This window comes from Eucalyptus grandis, chromosome 1, assembly GCF_016545825.1.
Source record: "Eucalyptus grandis isolate ANBG69807.140 chromosome 1, ASM1654582v1, whole genome shotgun sequence".
NCBI classification, from domain to species: Eukaryota; Viridiplantae; Streptophyta; class Magnoliopsida; order Myrtales; family Myrtaceae; genus Eucalyptus; species Eucalyptus grandis.
Window position 1 is genome coordinate 25,573,306 of NC_052612.1, and position 19,036 is coordinate 25,592,341.

Sequence of the window (19,036 nt, forward strand, 5' to 3'; positions counted from 1 at the left end):
GAAATGTTTTATAAAAGGCACTTTAAAATGTTATTGGGTCATGAAATAAATTCCAAAATGGTGTAGAAAATATATTGTGATGTATATATTTTGCTTGATGAACAAAGTTGGAGAAGAGGATATATTTTGGGTTTGCAAAACCTTTTTGTGAAGGAATTACATTGACTTTGCGTATGGCTTACTGAAAGGTGATTTGATTTGATATGTGAAACCAATCTATGTTACGGATTGGTTTTGTGAAAAGAATTGTTTTGTGGAAGGCCTAGGAAATCAATTGTGATATGAATGAGTAAATGATTAAATACTACGCGATAATGTACGGAGTCATCTCTAGAGCATTGTAGTTTTGGACACGATGAAGGACATTTATTAATGAACAGAGTTCTTCTATCTATACTTGTCCTTTGAAGTGCTGCTCAAGTTACAATCTCTGGTATTTTAGGCAAATCAAGCTTAGTCAGACCGGACCATTGCGTTCGATTGTGGATGTTCAAGTAGTTCGGACGTCGTCCGACGTTTGCAGCGGTGACGTTCGGACGGTGACGTTCGGACGAGGGTGAACGGTCTTCTGGATGGGCTTGGGCCTTGATGGATCATTATATTTAACTTATTGGTCATGTATTAATAAGTAGTTTTAAGCCCGATTCCTATCAATTTGCACTAAAATGCAAAAGTGGATAATATATATACGTGAAAATTATTCACTTGAGCGTTCGATTAAATATGTAATTACTAAGTAGTGGCTACTATAAATCGAGTTGATGCAACGTTCAAATTACGTTCAGTCCCTAGGACGGTTTTGATTGCTCTAGAGTAACAACAATATATATTCTAAAATAAATGTATAATCTAGACAAACTGAGTTGATACAATGTTCAGCTGGTAAGGGTGCCAATATCAAGATAAAAATATTATAAGTGCCACAATCTTTATATAGTGTTCATTTTAGTTCTATAATTTTTTTTCCTCAATCATGGAAAGTGTTACAACTTCTATAAAAACGTTCATTTGAATATTATAACTTTCAAAATTACTTAAGTGCCAAAATTTTTAAGAATGTTCCCCCAACGCGGAAAGCCCACTGTGACAAAAGTTATATGGCAAATTTAAAAAAAGAAGAATATTATGGCGACCCAGTATGCAATACGTAGGCTATGACTTAAGCAGCCGAAAAGAATTTATTACATTCGAACGAATCCCGTACAAAACTTACCGGTGGTACTATTGCCACATCACTACCTCAACTCTTCAAACCCTCCTCCGCACTTGGACGCCATTCTCGTTCACATTGAAATCGACGCCGACGCAGAGAAGCACGAACATCCCGCAGATTTTCTCTCCTGGAACTACCGTACGCCAATGGCTACTCCGTAAGAATCTCTCGCGATCTTGCGTTTTTTCTTTTCTTTTCTTTTTTTTTTTTTTTGGACGATCCCTTGCTTAATTTTTTGTTTCGAATCTGTCGCAGTGCCGTGGTTGAGAACTTGCCTGCTCGGTTGGAATCCAGCGCCGAGCAACCTCCTCTTTTCGATGGAACAACGAGGTTCGACTCTTCTTCTTTTTTTTCCTTCAAGCGTCGTTTGAGTTGAGTCAGTGTGAATCACACTGTGTGATTACTGATAAGAATGGTAAGAGATTGTCTTATGGTTCTGCTTGTGTTTGTATTTTCCAAATTTTCTGAAGGTTGTACACCTCTTACGCATGCCCATTTGCTCATCGTGTCTGGATCACGAGGAACTATAAGGTGAGTTCATTCTCTGTGATCATGTGCAATTTAACGAGAACCATGCGCGATTCGTCTTTCTATAGGTCATTTAGTTCATTTTGATCCGGTTCATGATTAGTTTCAGAATTGGGATTACATTCGTGAGTTTCAGGGACTGCAGGACAAGATTAAGTTAGTTCCTCTTAATCTTCAAGACAGGCCTGCTTGGTACAAGGAGAAAGTCTACCCCGTGAATAAGGTGATTCTTCTTTCGCTTGTCTTTTGTGCGCGTTGCCAGTTGCTTAATTCTTTGTTTGTGTTTTCATATCAGTGGACAAGTGCCCACGGGATTCCGGATTTTAAAAGTCAGCTCTTGTGTTATTAGTTATCATGAATTCCAAAACCATGCGTGGCTCGATTTTTTTATGTTTATTATAGAAAAATTCGACTCTTATGGTTGCTAATGTTAACTGGAGAAAATCAATTGGCTCCCTACTTTCTTTATTTGGCCATTCTGACCTTTTTAATTAAATGAAAAGGGTGAGTTTTAGCCATTGTTTATTTGATGGGCACATTTTGTTTTTCTTCTTTTAACTTATGATTAGGTTCCGGCCTTGGAGCACAACGGGAAAATCATTGGAGAGAGCCTAGACCTCATTAAATACATGGACAGCAACTTTGAAGGGCCTCCTCTGTTCCCTGATGTGAGCACTGAGTAGCAAATGTGCATTTCTTGTTTCTGTGGTTTGCTTATAACAAAGGGCTGCTCTTTGATATGTAGGATCCTGAAAGGAGAAAGTTTGGTGAGGAAATGTGGTCTTATGTTGATGAATTCGTGAGCGTAGTCTTTAATTCATTCAAGGGAGAAGGACCGAAAGAATGTGGTAAGTTCTCTAGGGGCTTTTTCGATGACAGGTATCTCTGTTACCATAAGTGAACTCTGTCTTCTGCATCAGCTTCTGCTTTCGACCACGTGGAGAATGCTCTTGGCAAATTTGAGGATGGACCATTCTTTCTCGGACAATGCAGTGGGGTATGTTGGCATTCTCATATTTGATTAGGGGCTCATCGGTGGTTTTTCTTTTCTAGATTGGTTAAACAATAGATCCGTTGATCGATGAAATCCGTATAATGAGCAAACCTATCTTGCTGCGAGAAATTTCGCCTGATATGTGATTATTGATATGTTGTCGACCATTATTTAGGGTCTAATTTTGTGATTTCAGGTGGACATTGCCTACATCCCCTTTGTTGAAAGATTCCAGAGTTACTTATCTGAGGTATGGAATTACGACATCACTGCTGGCAGACCAAAATTAGTAGCGTGGATTGAGGTACGGGATTGGAATTCGAGTCGGCAGAAGACGACTTACCTGATTTCGATGCGCAAACAGCAAATAGCCCTAGAACGAACATTGAATTGCGAATAAATCATGAACAACACTACCTCACGTTAGTCTGGATGCAATCACAAGGAAAACACCCGATTTCCACGGCGTAAATGCCGATTGTTCTTGCAAAAGTGAAAATGGAATGCCTTCTTCTTCTTTGGAAATGGAGAGAAAATTTTGGTGCGCATGATCTGCCAACCGGTGCGAACGAGTGTCTACAAAAAACTTATATACGACACCCTTCATGCCCTTTCAATTGTCTTTCCAACGTAGCATATCAAGTCCAAATGGTGCGATCCAATCGCACCCCATCATGGATGTACCAGCTAAAGTACTACATCTCCCACTCGGACATGATGGGCTTGATAGCGTTCTATCAAGAATGTAAAGCATTCAACATTCTTCAATTTTACAAAACAATTCATACTGGCAAATAAGCCGTGCGACCAGTAAGTACACCTGCATTTGGGAGCTCAAATTATGCACCTGTTAGGGATGACATAATGGCTACAACCCCGAAAAGAAATAAACAATCGATGTCTCACAGTGCCCCAAACATATTTTGCTACATCAGTCCAAGTATACCTATCCCTTAAAAGGCTATACTTGACTATTCTAAAAAAACACTATGTATTTACAATTACATCCGCAACCACATAGAGCGATATAATTGGTCGACCAGTAAATACATGTGATAGATGTAAAACAACAACAGTTTTCCTTCGCACTCATGTCTCTCTCAATTTCAGAACAACTGCTTTTCTAGACACATCTCATAGGCCATATCTATTCATGACCGCCCGTAACATGCTAAAGTAGCAACATTGATCTTTTACTTCGAGAACATAGTCAGAAGTAACATAGGGCACAAAATTGAGGTAAATTATAAATTACCTCAAGGGCTCACACGATGAGTAAATAGGGATAATTTTACTCACATTTCCTTGTTGGTCGTATAATGCACATGCAGTATGAATTACGTGCTATAGTGAATTACTTTTTCTATAAGAGCGTATGTCATTTATTAAATATATCCATTATACGGATCTTAGCCTGAACATAGTCACGTGCTTCTCACGTACTCATATTTAGCCCGAGTGTTATATTAGCTCGCTTTCTATAGCGCCCAATTAAGTACTCGCATCCAGCATCTTACATGCATACATGATTATGGGACTATCATGTTCGGTCTTATTATAAATAAATCATAGACCTCAAATCAATGCGACATATTTTATGTACCAAACTTACTCTTTAGCATTTATTTGTACATAACGTCTCATCTCAACGTGCTTTCTAAAGCACTTGAGGCGATTGCTCGTGTGAGTGAGCCAATCATTGCCTGCTGACATACTTTTCAATAATATATGTGTGTTTGTGCTAGTCTTATAGTGGATTTGTACTTATTGATTAAAATATCAAATCACTAATAAACAAATAAGTACAATATATCTGTCCACAAATGCATAAACCAATGATCCTCTACAATAACAGATATCACATTCTACGCAATCCTAATGACATCCTATGGGTCAAGAACATGTCTCTAGGAATAGCCTTCGTAAATGGATCAGCAACCATTCTATTGGTTGAAATGTATTGCAAGATCACTTCTTTCTGAGTTAAAATATCTCTGATAAAGTTATTCTTTATGTCAATGTGCTTTGTCCTTCCATGATATTTGGGATCTTTCACATAGGCAATGGCTGCTTGACTATCGCAATAAATTGTCACCGGTCTTGGAACTTTAGTGACAGTAGCTAAATTTTCCAAGAAACGTTTTAGCTATACTGCTTCTTGCACTGCGACAGAACATGCAATAAATTCTGCCTCCATCGTAGACAAGGTCGTGCATGTCTGTTTCTTGCTATTCCAAGAAATCGCACCTCCATTGAGCAAGAACGCATATCCAGAAGTCAATTTACGCTCATCCAGGTCTCCACCCCAATCGGCATCTGAATAATCCAATAGGCGTAAATCATTCCCTTGGTAACAAAGTCGATAGTCCATGGTGCCCTTCAAGTATCTCAGGATCCTCTTCACTGCTTTCCAGTGTGCTTGACCGGGATTTGATTGATATCGGATCACCAATCCCACGGCACAACATATGTCGGGTCAAGTACATATCATAGCATACATCAGACTTCCGATTGCACTAGCGTAAGGAACAGTTTCCATCACTTTAATTTCTTCTGGAGTCTTAGGACACATTTCAGTACTTAGGCCTTCACCTTACATAACAGGGGTATCAATGGGATTACAATGCTGCATATTGAAACGCTCAAGAATCTTTATAATATAAGACTTTTGTGATAAAGTAAGGAGTTTCCTCGATCGATCTCTTTCGATCTTAACTCATAATATATAAGCAGCTTCTCCCATGTCCTTCATCTCAAAATTGGAGGACAACCATTCTTTTATGGTGATAACCAAAACCTTGTCATTTCCAGCCAACAGAATATCGTCCACATAAAGTGATAAAATAACAAATTTATCTTTAGACCACTTGACATATACACAGTGATCTTCTTCGATCATCGTGAAATCAAATGTTATTATTGCTCGATAAAAACGAAGATACCACTGTCTAGATGATTGTTTAAGGCCATATATTGAGCGATGAAATTTGCAAACTTTATGCTCTTGACCTTTAGCTATGAAACATATTGGTTGTTTCATATAGATTTCTTCATCTAATTGTCCATTGAGAAATGCCGTCTTTACATCCATTTGATGTAATTCAAGGTCCAAATATGCAACGATAGCTAGAATAAGGCGTATTGAGGCAAACCTTACAACTGGTGAAAAAGTTTCCTCATAGTCTATACCCTCTTGTTGAGTGAGTCTTATACTTTTCAATGGATCCATCCATCCTACGCTTAATCTTAAAGACCCATTTGTTTCCAATGGCCTTACGATTGGGTGGTAGATCAACCAAGTCCCAAACATGGTTTGCCCTCATTGACTCCATCTCATCTTCCAAAGCTTTTCTCCATTCTTCCTTATCAGAGAACGAAAGAGCCTCTTGAACAGTCTTAGGCTCAGCATCGTCTTTTTGAGCAATCATAAATAATTCCCCTTCAATTTCAAAACGACAACGGGGAATACTTTTACGATTACTTTTACGCAATTGAATTTCTCTTGAATTCAATTCATCAGGTGATGCAACACTCCCACTAGGTCTTGTGTGTTGAGGTAAATCTTCATTTCCCTCTACAACATCAGTGGGTGTGTTATCAGGATCTTCCATCTCATATAATTGGAAGTCCTTATCAATCTCACCTCTACTAGGAAAATCGTTCTCCAAGAACGTGATATCTCGTGACTCCATTTCGGTCACACTTCCATCAGCTTGTTCACCTATGAACACGTACCCTTTGGAGTGTTCGGAATATCTTATAAAGATACATTTCTTCCCTCTAGAACCTAATTTTCCATGTTTATGAGAAAAATCATGAACATAAGCTGCACATCCCCATGGACGTAGACTACTCAAGTCTGGTTTCCTACCAGTCCATAATTCATAAGGGGTGGAAGTGACCGATTTTGAGGGCACACGGTTAAGTATATAGGCAGCAGTCAATAACACATCTCCCCAATAGGAGATAGGTAAATTTGTTTGCGCCATCATAGACCTAACCATTTCCAATAGGGTTCTATTCCTTCTCTCAGCTACCCCATTTTGTTGTGGAGTACCAGGAATAGTCAATTGTCGTACAATTCCCTTTTCATCACAAAGAGCCTTGAATTGCTCCGATAGATACTCACGTCTACGATCGGTTCTCAATGCCTTTATTGTTTTGTTCAACTGATTCTCTACCATCGCTATATATCGTCTAAAGCAGTCTAATGTTTCTGACTTATGGGAGATCAGAAAGACATCACCGAAACGCGTGAAGTCATCTATGAAAGTGATGAAATATGAGGCTCCATGCCTCACCCTCACATTCAAAGAACCACAAATGTCAGAATGTATGAGATGCAATGGAAATTCAGCTCTAGTCCCTTTACCGAATGGTTTTCTAGTTGTTTTTCCTGCCAGACAATGTTCACATACGGATAGACTAACATTAGTGAGTGACCCTAAAAGGCCTTCTCTAGCTAATCTTTGCATTCTTTGCAATCCAATGTGACCTAATTTAGCATGCCAAGTACTTGCATCAATCTCAACGTTATTAGAAGACGCAATTAAAGAAAAACAACCATCAACATTAACATTGTACTGATCATAGTCAATGTCTAACACCATAAAACCATTCGATACATGACCTGAACCATAATAAACTGTTCCATACAAAATGTCAACACAATCACAATGGAAATTCAATACATAACTTAAGCTAAGAAGAACAACTACAAATACCAAGTTTCGTCGAATATCTGGAGCATAAAGGACATTATGCAGGAATAGGTTTCGACTACCACGTAAGATTAATTTACATGTGCCGATACCCTTCACTTCAACTCTTGAGATATTCCCAACATATATCCATCTTCTTCCAGGCGGTATCCGACGATACTTCACAAATGCTTCTCGGTCTCTAGCTACATGGTCTATTGCTCCTGAGTCTACAGTCCACATTGGATGAGATTCAGCAAGCATTACAGTACTAGAAACAAAAGCATTACTCAAAGTAATTGAGTAATATGGTACCTTTTTCGACTCAGTGCATTCATGAGCAAAGTGACCCATCTTGCCACAATTGTGGCACTTCACCTTGGCCTTGTTCTTCTTCCCACCACGCTTCTTGCATCGGAAGGTCTTAGCCCTCTTAGGTCCCTGATCAGTCATCTTCCCTTTGTTGTTGAACTGGAGATTCCTCTTACGCTTGAAGCCTGAAGCTTTGCGCGAACTCGATTCAGAAACATAAGCATGTGTAGAGGATCTCGCAGCCTCTAGGCGCTCATCCTCTAATTCCAAATGACGCGCAATATCATCAAAAGTGACGATGTTCTCATTATGTGTCATATTGATTTTCACATGCCCCCAATTATCAGGAAGAGACCTTATAACAGTCTGAACTTGCTGTTCATCAGTAAAGGAATGACTTGCTGACTTCAGCTCACAGATCATGCTTGACATCTCCCGAAGATGCTGCCTCATCGTTACATTTGGGCGCTTTCGGAATGTGTCAAACTTGATGGTGAGTCTCCTCAGCTTAGTGACAGATGTACCCCCAAACTTATCCTTCAAGGCAACCCACATAACTTGAGCTTTATCATAACTTTCAAACTCACACATGAGATCATCTTGCATACAGCTCAGCAACGTGATGCGAGCAATGCTATTTTTCTTTTTCCAAGCTTGATAAGCTTCCAGATCTCTCATGTGTTGAGCTGAAGTTCCATGCTCAGGTTCATCCATGGTATGGTTGAGGGTTTCCAAAACCTCTTGCTCCTCAAGGATGTACTGAACCTTTCGGTGCCAAATATCATAATTGTCACCGTTCAGCTTCTCACCCTTATTGAGGTCAGCCACAATGGTCTTGGATACTGAAGCCATAATCAATTGCTATAACACATTGACATAATAAACGCAGAATCAATACTAGCACACTATACAGAGTAACACACATATTTAATTTGCAGCAAAGACAAACTAAATTAATGATAATTCAACAAAAGACACAAAAACAAAAGTTCACAATGTTCCCAATCAACTTCTATGTACAATTGTTCTATTATCATTAATTAGTTTAATTTACGCAAATTTTAAGTTCTAGGGGAGAACTCCTTTCAATTCTACCAATCTACGAACTCCCACTAGGAAAAATAATTACATGACCTTATGTAATTTCTACATTTTTCCTTAACACAAAAACATAGCATGATAATAACCAACGTATAAACAACAATCATGCTTCAACTATAATTAAAATTGCAATTCAACATGTAATGGATTTCCTACCATTGTTCTAATTTTCTAGCAACTAGAAAATTGCAAGTATATTAAAATATATACATCATATCATTGAACCAAGCTCTACACAGCATATATAACATCATTTGTACACAAGCTAGTTACTGTATTTCCCTAATCACAAGAAAATACAAGCTACAAATGAATAAGCTGCATTAAACCCCAAAAAATACACGTACATAGGGTTTCCTACGCATTTTCATGCATTTATAAAATTCAAAAATATAAAATAATTATACCACTGTGTAGAGGACACTCATACGAACCAAACGCCACTGACCACGCTCCAATCAGAGCTCGCACGCACCCCCACGCGCTGCCTGAGTGCGCGACGCGTGTGGCGCACACGCCAGCAAGCCAAACGGCTCCTGGCCGGTCCGGTCTGACCGGTCCGACCAGTCCAATCGGACCAACCGGTCCAACCATTGATCGGTCAACGGTCGGGTCGAGTCTCGGGTCGGGTCGCCGACTGGTGACCGGTCGGCCAACTGTCGCTAGCGCTGACATTATCGATGATGTCATCCCAGTGGTTACCGATCGTTTGGGTGACGTCATCACGCGTCGGTTCGCTAGTTGGCACGCATCGTGCACGTGCCGGTTCGCCGACTGGCGCGTGTGGCCCACGCGCTAATTGTGCCAGCGCTTCAGGCGTGTGACGCCCACGCGCAGCGGCTTCTGCCCGCGTGTGTGGGCGCGTCCGGCGTCTCCCGGCGGCGTTCGACCCATCGCTGGACTCGTCTCGACGTGCTCTTTCACCCTGTCTGGTCAAAAATTAATTTTGACCAAAAAATTATTTCGAAAAATGACTAAAACCTCATGGATGCACGCGACCCCGAACCTGTTCTTTGCTCTGGTTCAATTTCGAGTTTTTCATATGGCAATTCCGACTTTTAGAGATCCAAACAGTATAGAATACAATCTCTTGATCCTAATATCAAATGGTAAATGAGAAAACTCGATGAAAAACAAGGCAGAAATCACGACTGGGCTCTGATACCAATGTTGGAATTCAAGTTGGCAGAAGACGACTTACCTGATTCCGATGCGCAAACAGCAAATAACCCCGGAACGAACATTGAATTGCGAATAAATCACGAACAACACTACCTCACGTTAGTCTGGATGCAATCACAAGGAAAACACCCGATTTCCACGGCGTAAATGCCGATTGTTCTTGCAAAAGTGAAAATGGAATGCCTTCTTCTTCTTTGGAAAGGGAGAGAAAATTTTGGTGCGAATGATCTGCCAACCGGTGCCAACGAGTGTCTACAAAAGACTTATATACGACACCCTTTATAACCTTTCAATTGTGTCTTTCCAACGTAGCATATCAAGTCCAAATGGTGCGATCCAATCGCACCCCATCATGAACGTACCAGCTAAAGTACTACAGGAAGGAATCTAGTCTCAGGCCAATGCTTAATATAAGCGTCATTTCTCTTCCATTTTGGACAAAACTCTTTCTTCCCAACAACAAAAAAACAACTAAATTCCAAGATTGGTTCTGAGTGAAATGGTGAATCAATGATAGACAGTTTCTAGATAGTGTCCAGGCTAAACTTTGGCCTTGGTGAACAACTGTAGCGTTGGAGTATGTCTATGCGGAGATCCTGACATGCCACAAGAGAGTCATATATAGAATGAGAGTCAGTCTCCTCCAACCTTCAGATCATTCACCAGTTGTGGTGACCATATTTTCTGTTCAAATGCATCCTCTCTTGAAAGGAAAACATGATTTACGTGTAGAGCCCAATCAGTTTTACAGACAAATGTTTTGATCGAGTGTGCTTATACTACTTGGGCAATGTCAAGTCATATCTATATGAGTTACAAATTCAGCAGCTCTGCTCAATATTGTCCTTGCTTGAGACCATATCATGCATTGATCTTTCCTTCTACTTCATCCCGTGCAGGAAATGGACAAGGTTGATGCTTACAAGCAGACAAAGAATTTATTGAATACTGGAAGGCACGCTTCAGCGTAATGCTTCTAACCCAGACTCAAACTTGACGTCACGATCTTTTCTGAGCAACGTTCTTTCCCCTCTCAGCCCCGTTGAGTTTGTTTCCGGTCCCTAATCAGTCTTTTCCTCGAATGCAGGCTCAGCTGTAGATGGGGTCAGGATAATGGTATTGCTCTATACGAAGAGAATAAAGGGGAGTAGAGAAAAGAGTGGAATAGCTTCTTAGTTATTATACTCCTTCTTTAGATGTTTCCCTGAGGCTAGTTGTCTTGTGTATCCGCTCTAGATGCAGCGATGCCTCTTTTACAGTTCGAAATTAGTATGGTGATGTTGCTTGAAATTTCGTCAATTAAAAAAGTTCATTTTCGAATCCTTTGCGTTAAGTTTTGTCTTCATGAAAGCTACTGGACTATCCTGGTTGCGTCAGTTTTAGTAGTACACAAACACAGAAAGGGACAAAGGCCAATCCATAAAGACATTATTTTCCGTGCATAGGAAACTTTCTTTTGAGCGGGATTAATTGCTCGTTGGGTGACGATCATCTAATAATAATTTTATTACATAATGGGTGGTGGGGTTGATGGTCCGCACAATTTACAATTAAATTACTCAACACATATAATTGTCGAAGGCATTTATAAAAAATTAGTGACTAGCTCAAATGGCTTAGGCCTTATTTACGCATTATTCGTTTCTACCATCATATAGTCTTTTTTTTTTATTGAACGACCAGTCCAAGCACAAATTTGTGCCAGGTGCCCCATCAAGTACTCTATTTCTCTCCTAGATCTGGATCTAGGGCTCGGCTTAGATATGATATATGTTGACTTTTCAAAGGATGGGGCCCACAGAATTGAAAAAAAGAAGAGTCGGTCAAGAAGAGTCGGTCAACAAATGAAGGAGGGGACGCTTGGCTTAGAATAAAAGAGAGCCCAAGAGCTCGCGCAAGAAACAAAAAGGGGAGAGAGGAAAGTAAAGAAGAGAGAAGGAAAAAGAAACAAGGAGTTTATATGTGCGCACGTCATGGGACTCGTCAAGCCAATTCAACTTTGATTCACAATGGCTAATAAATATTTGTCCAATTAGGATAATTTTCAAAATTAGGTTGTATGTTCGAAGTGTTGTGAAAATCGAGCTGTGAAATCCGATATTTGGTTTGTCAAGTTATTGAATTTCTTGGGAATGGTGGAATTGTGACATTGTAGAGTTATGGGGTTTGACAGTAGTTGATTTGAATCAATAGTTTTGGGGGAGCGAAATTTTAGGATTCCGAGGTCGAGTTTCGCATTGAGTTTAAGTTCAAATAATCATTTTGGTAAGCGATTTGTCGATGTGTAGGAGTTAATTTGTTAGCGTTTAAACATAGTTTAGCGAAACCATATTTGAAATAGCATTTTACTTAGTTTTGATGTTATTTCTCACTTAGATGATAGGATTGTGAGTTTGTTGAAATAGCCTGGTTTTTTTATCGTAGATATTCCCAGGTGAATAGTGCTATCTCTTCTATGAATTTGTGAGCTCATGCCTTGAAAACGATAGAAATTCAAGACATTATAAGTAGTTAAAGAGCATGTTTATTGCATAAAATTCTGGATTGGGTAATTACTATCTTTTAATATTTGAGAATGATATGAGAAATGGTTGAGAAATGGCAAATGAGCCATGTTGCAAAATGTTATATATAATTTTTGAACTTGGTTTATGATATGAGTTCTTTGGCGATTTGAGAAACGTTTTATAAAAGGCACTTTAATATGTTACTAGTTCATGAAATAAATTCCAAAATAGTGTAGAAAATGTATTGTGAGGTATATATTTTTCTTGACGAACAAAGTTGGAGAAGAGGATATATTTTGGGTTTGCAAAACCGTCTTGTGAAAGAATTACATTTACTTTGGGTATGGCTTAATGAAAGGTGATTTGATTTGATATGTGAAACCGATCTATGTTGCGGATTGGTTTTGTGGAAAGAATTGATTTGTGAAAGGCCTAGGAAATCAGTTTTGATATGGACGAGTAAAGGATTAAGTACCATGCAATAACATAACTTCATATGAGTCACATCTAGAGCATTGTAGTCAAGGACTAAATGCTATATGATAATGTTATTTCGTAGGGGTTGTCTAAAGCCTTATACTATTGATATATGCTGATCAAGGGTTAAGTACTACATGATAACGTAATTTTGTGGAATGTACCTCTAGGACCTTGTACTATTGATACATACTGATTAAGGGTTAAGTACTATATGATAATGTAATTTTATGAAAGGCACCTCTAGGGCCTTATACTATTGATATGTGTTGGTCAGGGGTAAGTGTTACATGATAACATAATTTTATGGTAGCCACAGCTAGGGCATTATATTTGATATATGTTGGTCAAGGACTTAATGCTACACAATAACGAAATCTTATAAAAGGCATCTTTAGGATTTTGTACTACTTAAGGGCTAAGTGCTATATGATGACATGGTCTCGTTAGAGTCACCTCTAGGATCTTGAGATATGATGTGCTATGAGATTAATCAATGGAATGGATTATAGATGTGTATTTTGATATGAGGTTGATCAATGGATAGACTATTAGTGTGTGATTTTGATGAGATTGATTAATGGACTAGATTATTGACATTTATGGATGATTTTAATGAGTATTTTCTAAATTTTATAAAACTTGCTGAAATGAAACAACTTGTGTATGATTTAATGTGTACTACTCATTGAGGTGTGGTTGCTTACTTCTCTCTTTTCCAATCTTTTCAAGTCCCCTATTTAGTGACCGTTAGAGTGGGAACATCGTGAGACTTTTGGGAGCTAAACTTTTGAGTGGTTAGAGACTGCATTCTTCATATAGAAGGACGGCCGTGTCATCCGATCTCTATAAGATTCAAGGTGTGACAAGATATGCCCTGACCTTCCCTGATCCAAGGTCGAGTGAAGTTGGCGATGGCAGTCACCATCGACGCGTTGTTGCAGAGGGCAGGAAGAAAAGAGGGTTGAGATCGAAGTTGGTCTTTGCTCAGATACAGTTACGCACGCCTTTCACTCTCACTTCCCTCAGTCTTAGTCACGCAGATGTCACGCCTACCTCGTGACTTGATGTCTCCCAAACTTGATTTTTAACGATCATTGTAGTTTTGTTCATGGAGATGGTCACCATGTTTCGCTTTTCACGATCTTCTTCTATTAACATCATTCAAGTAACAGTTTAGACCATATGACGACACTCATAGTCTTACAGGGAATAGCCAAAAAAAAAAAGAAAAAGAAAGAAGAAGCATATACAGTTGATTCCTTGGTTGAATCCCAGTTCTACAAACTAGGAATAAGCCCTTTTGGTGCAAATCTTAGTTCCAGAGTGGGAACTGTACCCCTAGAACCGACTACATCTAGTAGAAAGGCTGACTAACTAATAATGGAGAATACAATTTACATTATTATATAAAGTGAAGAGGCTATTCTACTTGTGAAATATCTCAATCATTTATTTCCCGTAAATATTTTTGATCGCTTATTTTGCAAACACCATGTACACGGAGAAATGTGTAAATGCATAACGTAATTTTATTTGTCATGTTTCCCTACTAAAATTTGGATATTTTCTATCACACAGATTTTTTTCTTAAGAAATTTTTTAATCTTGAACTCGTTTTCGCTTTTCACGTATGTCTATATAACTTCTTTGTACTGTGTATTTTTTATACTATTTTTTTTAAAATTATTCAGCTACTCAAATATTCATGACAAAATGATTTTTTTAGTATTTTAAATGTCAATTTCTTGCGCACATGAAGACATTTACTAATATTGTTTATGCGAACCAATTTAGAAAATTGACAGCTAAAAATATGTTCAGAATTATCTCCATCTTTTACTTTTTCCTTCTCTCTCTCTCTCTCTCTCTCTCTCTCTCTCTCTCTCTCTTTAAATCTTTTGGCTCATGCACTTTTATTTTTATCCTAAATTTTTTGTAAGGGCCACGCGCACTTCTTTGTTTGTTCATGGGGACGTTATAACTATGACGAGCCCTCTCATCATCAAGGGTCTTTTGGTCGACTCGGTGGCACCATTGCTAGCGGGAACTCAAGAGAGCACGGAATAGGAGAAGATCCGTGTGTGTGTGTGTGTGTGTGTTTTTATTATTATTATTATTATTTATGAGTGAAAGCGTATGTTTTTCTTTAATAGCTTTGAGCCACGTCGACAATGTAGTTGGAATAATAATCTGACGCGGCAACGTGGTCTGTCTTGTCAGCATTTGTCCATAAATTCCATGGATGAACCATCTAGCCAAAAATATATGTAGTTTACAGATTCAATCGCTCAAGAAATTTGGAAAGGCCGAATTGAACATTTTTGCAATAATTTATGAACTTTTGGTGCCTTCATCCCTAATATCAAAATGGTATGCATGACTAATTTTCTTTATTGGAATTAAGCGATACCCGTTATCTTTGCTCTAATATTAAAACAAGACGACCGATCCCCTTTATTTGCAACCACACAAAAAAAATTGCATATGGAGGATATTTGACATTGAGGGTGCGTTTGGTAACATTTCTGTTTTGGGAAACAATTTCTTTTCAAAAATAGTTTTTTTTTCTATTTTTATTTCCTACAATAATTTTTAGTAAAAGAACGTGTTTGGTTACACAAAATGTTAATTCTCGAAATATAAAAAGAATAGAAATGTATTTAGTACAATTCATAAAATTTGCTTGTAACTTAGAATTTCTTTTAATTTTTTAATAATTTAAAAAAATTATTTTTTCCCTCTCTTCTTCTTGGTCCTCCTCTAGCCAATGGCGAGCGGCGATTGGGCAACAATTGACGGCCGATGGAGGGCAACCAAAGAGCTTGATAGTGGCAGCTAGCGACTGCTAGCAATTGTTAGCAATGGCGGATAGCGGGGGACAACGAGGAAGAAGAAGAAAAGAAAAAACAAAAAAGAAAGAAAATGACTTATTTTTAGAAATTGTTCTTGGAAATAAGAAACGACTTTTATTTCTGCTCATTGTTTCTATTTCAAATCTATTTCTAGGCCACTTTTCTATTATGGAGAATAGAAAAATTAATAAACGTTACCGAACGGATTTCTGTTCTTGTTCTATGTCAGGGAACAAAAGAACCAAAAAAAATCAAGGAACATAAATGTTATCACGCAGGCTTGATAGGCTTGGTAGGAAATATACCAACTTCTAAAAATAAGTCATTTTCTTTCTTCTTCTTTTTTTTCTTTTTTTTTCTTCTTTTGGCCTGTTGTCGGCCTCGGCCATGGCCGGCGACCGGCTGACAAGGGCCGGCCTCGCCCAACCATGGCGAGGCTTGCCGACCCTCGCCGACCCAGCCAAGGCGAGGCCGAGCCTCGCCCAACCACGGTGAGCCTCACCATGGCTGGGCGAGGCCATGGCCGGCGACCGGCCAAAGGAAAAAAAAAAAAAAAAAGAGATGAGAGAGAAAATATGTTCTTCAAAAGTGTTTACGGAACAAAAAAATAACTTTTTTTGTTTCTTATTTTTGTTCTAATTTTGTTCCCGGAACAAAAAAATAGGTTTTGAACAAAAACACAAACAAACGCGTTTTTGTTCTTTTTTTGTTCCTGGGAACAAAAAAACAGAAAATCTATTCATGAACAAAAAAAGAAATACAAACATGCAGGCCCTTCTAAAAGATACTTGTATATAGACAGAGCCAAGGACAATACGGACTTTGCCACACATACAAGTGTCTAAAAGATACTTTTCATGATAATAATACAAAGACACATGACCACATAGACATCTGCAAGTTGCTTTTACATAACTGAAAGACCATAACAAAGGTGCTTTGGCAAAAAGTAATGGCCCTTCTATGACATGATGCAATAATACAACCAACAATGTTTAAGACAGATCCTTGTTGAAAGGTTTGCTATGAGAACGATGGTTGGGTATCAATCTCCGTCATCTAAGCTGGAATCATCAAAGGGTTTTGGACTAGTGTAGCCCAATTGTAGAGACAATTCTAGGTACGTCATCTATCCCATTACCATTACCAGCTTTGCCCAATCTGGTCCTGTTACATTCCTATTGCTATCTGTCTTGCCGATTGGAGGAGTTGGGTCCACTGCTACTAGCACCTGATTCTCTGTAAGGATTGATTCTTGATTATGGCTAGTTTGTCAAATTCCCTTGAGATCCTGAGAGCATTGCACGGAATATTTTGTTGAGATGGTCAACTTTGTTGCAAAAGCTAAGTTCTATTAAGGTTCACAGTATTACGACTTCCGCACTTTCCTTTAATCAATTGTAGACAAGATTAAAGTGAAGAAAAAAAAGTACATATGTTATAAAGATATATAATCTCTCAAAAACTCTATACTAAAATGTGATTAAAAACAAACATTATTTGTTATTTTGTTAAGTTTCTCTTTGTTTGGAATGGATTTTATAGGGTCTTGATGCGGAAAAAGTACTTTTCAAGTGCCAAAATTTGAAATGGGTGGACACATAAGTAACAAAATTTCCAAAAAGTGCACTTAATTGTCAATTTTTTTTTTTTTGAAAATTGGACACTTAAATGCCAACTATGACAAAGCTTATTGGAAATCGGACATAGCATTAAAGTACACTCAGAAATCTGTGTCCCAAAATAACATCATTTTGCCCCGAAATTTGATTTTTCATATAAATATTAATTAGATTAAATTTAAAAAAACCAAATTTTAAAAAACCAAATTTTAAGAGAGAGAGAGAGAGAGAGAGAGAGGCAACATTCAGTGAAGGCCTCCACAGCACACACTGTCGTCGCCCTACCATCGTTAGAAAGGGCCAACGATGGTGGGGCAAGGGTCGACTGGGGTTGCCGGGTTCCAACTAGTGGCCGACAATCCTGGCTAATCATAGGTGAGGGCTTGCAAGTTAAGTAGCACCGACACTGATATCAACGCGTTATTTCTAAAAAAAAAAAAATAGAGAAATCCAAAATATTGGGACACGTTGAATATTACATATAATTTTTATGTATACATGATAAATTCTCATTTTTATGATTTTTCAATCAAATTAATTTGATTCAAATTCACAAATAAATAAATAATAACAAAGAACCTATAATGAATTTATACTGAAAAATTTAATCTACCATTTGTTGATATCGTTCATTGTTTTGATTTGATAAATTCAACTGCATTTCATTCCAATAATCCATAAAACTTTTTAAAAAAAAAGAAAAAAAAAAAACAAGCAATCCACATTCCACTATTAAATTTAACATTTAACAAGTCAAAAAAATTTCCACATTTCACCATCAAATATAACAAGAAATCTTTCTTTCCCCCTTGATTATTTTTATTATTTGATTTTTTTTTTTACATATTTATATTTTGACTCCTCTTTCATTAAAAAAAATTTAAATTGATGCCGTGCGTATTAGAATTGTGTGTTGAAATTTTGGACTTATGTGTTGGAGTGTATTCGGAGAGTTGACCACATGTCTGATTTTCCAACATCTATTGGTTACGTGTTAGAACTTATTGGAGCGTGTTGGATATGTTTGAAAGTGTTCAACACACTACATGAAGATTCCTGGAAAGTGTCGGGCCAAGGGTCACCGATGAGCCCCACCATAGCTAGCAGCGGCCTTTGGCCCCTTTGGGGAGGGCCGAGACCCATCACTCTAGATTTGGGCAAAGGCCTATAAGCCCTCATGTATAGTTGGCCAAGGTCACTGGCCACTTGCTAGGGCCCAGCAAGCCCAGCCGACCCTCACCCCACCATTACTAACCCTTTCTAGCAATGGTGGGGAGGTGGAAATGAGGGTTGTCGAGATTGTTGTTGAATGCTGCATTCTTTTTTTTTTTTTAATAGGTTTTTTTAAAATTAATTTAATTAATATTTATATTAACAATCATATGTCATGACAAAACATCTTTGTTTTGAGCTTATTTAATCACGTTAGTGCCATGTATATTATTTTTTTTTCAAAGAATTGCCACGTTAGTAAGCAATCTTCATTAAAAAAAAAGTAAAAAATTATCGCTGTTAGCACTTCAAGATTCATTTCTTTTTCAATTT

General features: G+C 38.1%; 1 pseudogene; it reads left to right on the forward strand.

Moving 5' to 3' along the window:
• Positions 1 to 1,260: 1,260 nt before the first annotated feature.
• On the forward strand, positions 1,261 to 11,129 carry LOC120296253 (annotated as a pseudogene).
• Positions 11,130 to 19,036: the final 7,907 nt, after the last annotated feature.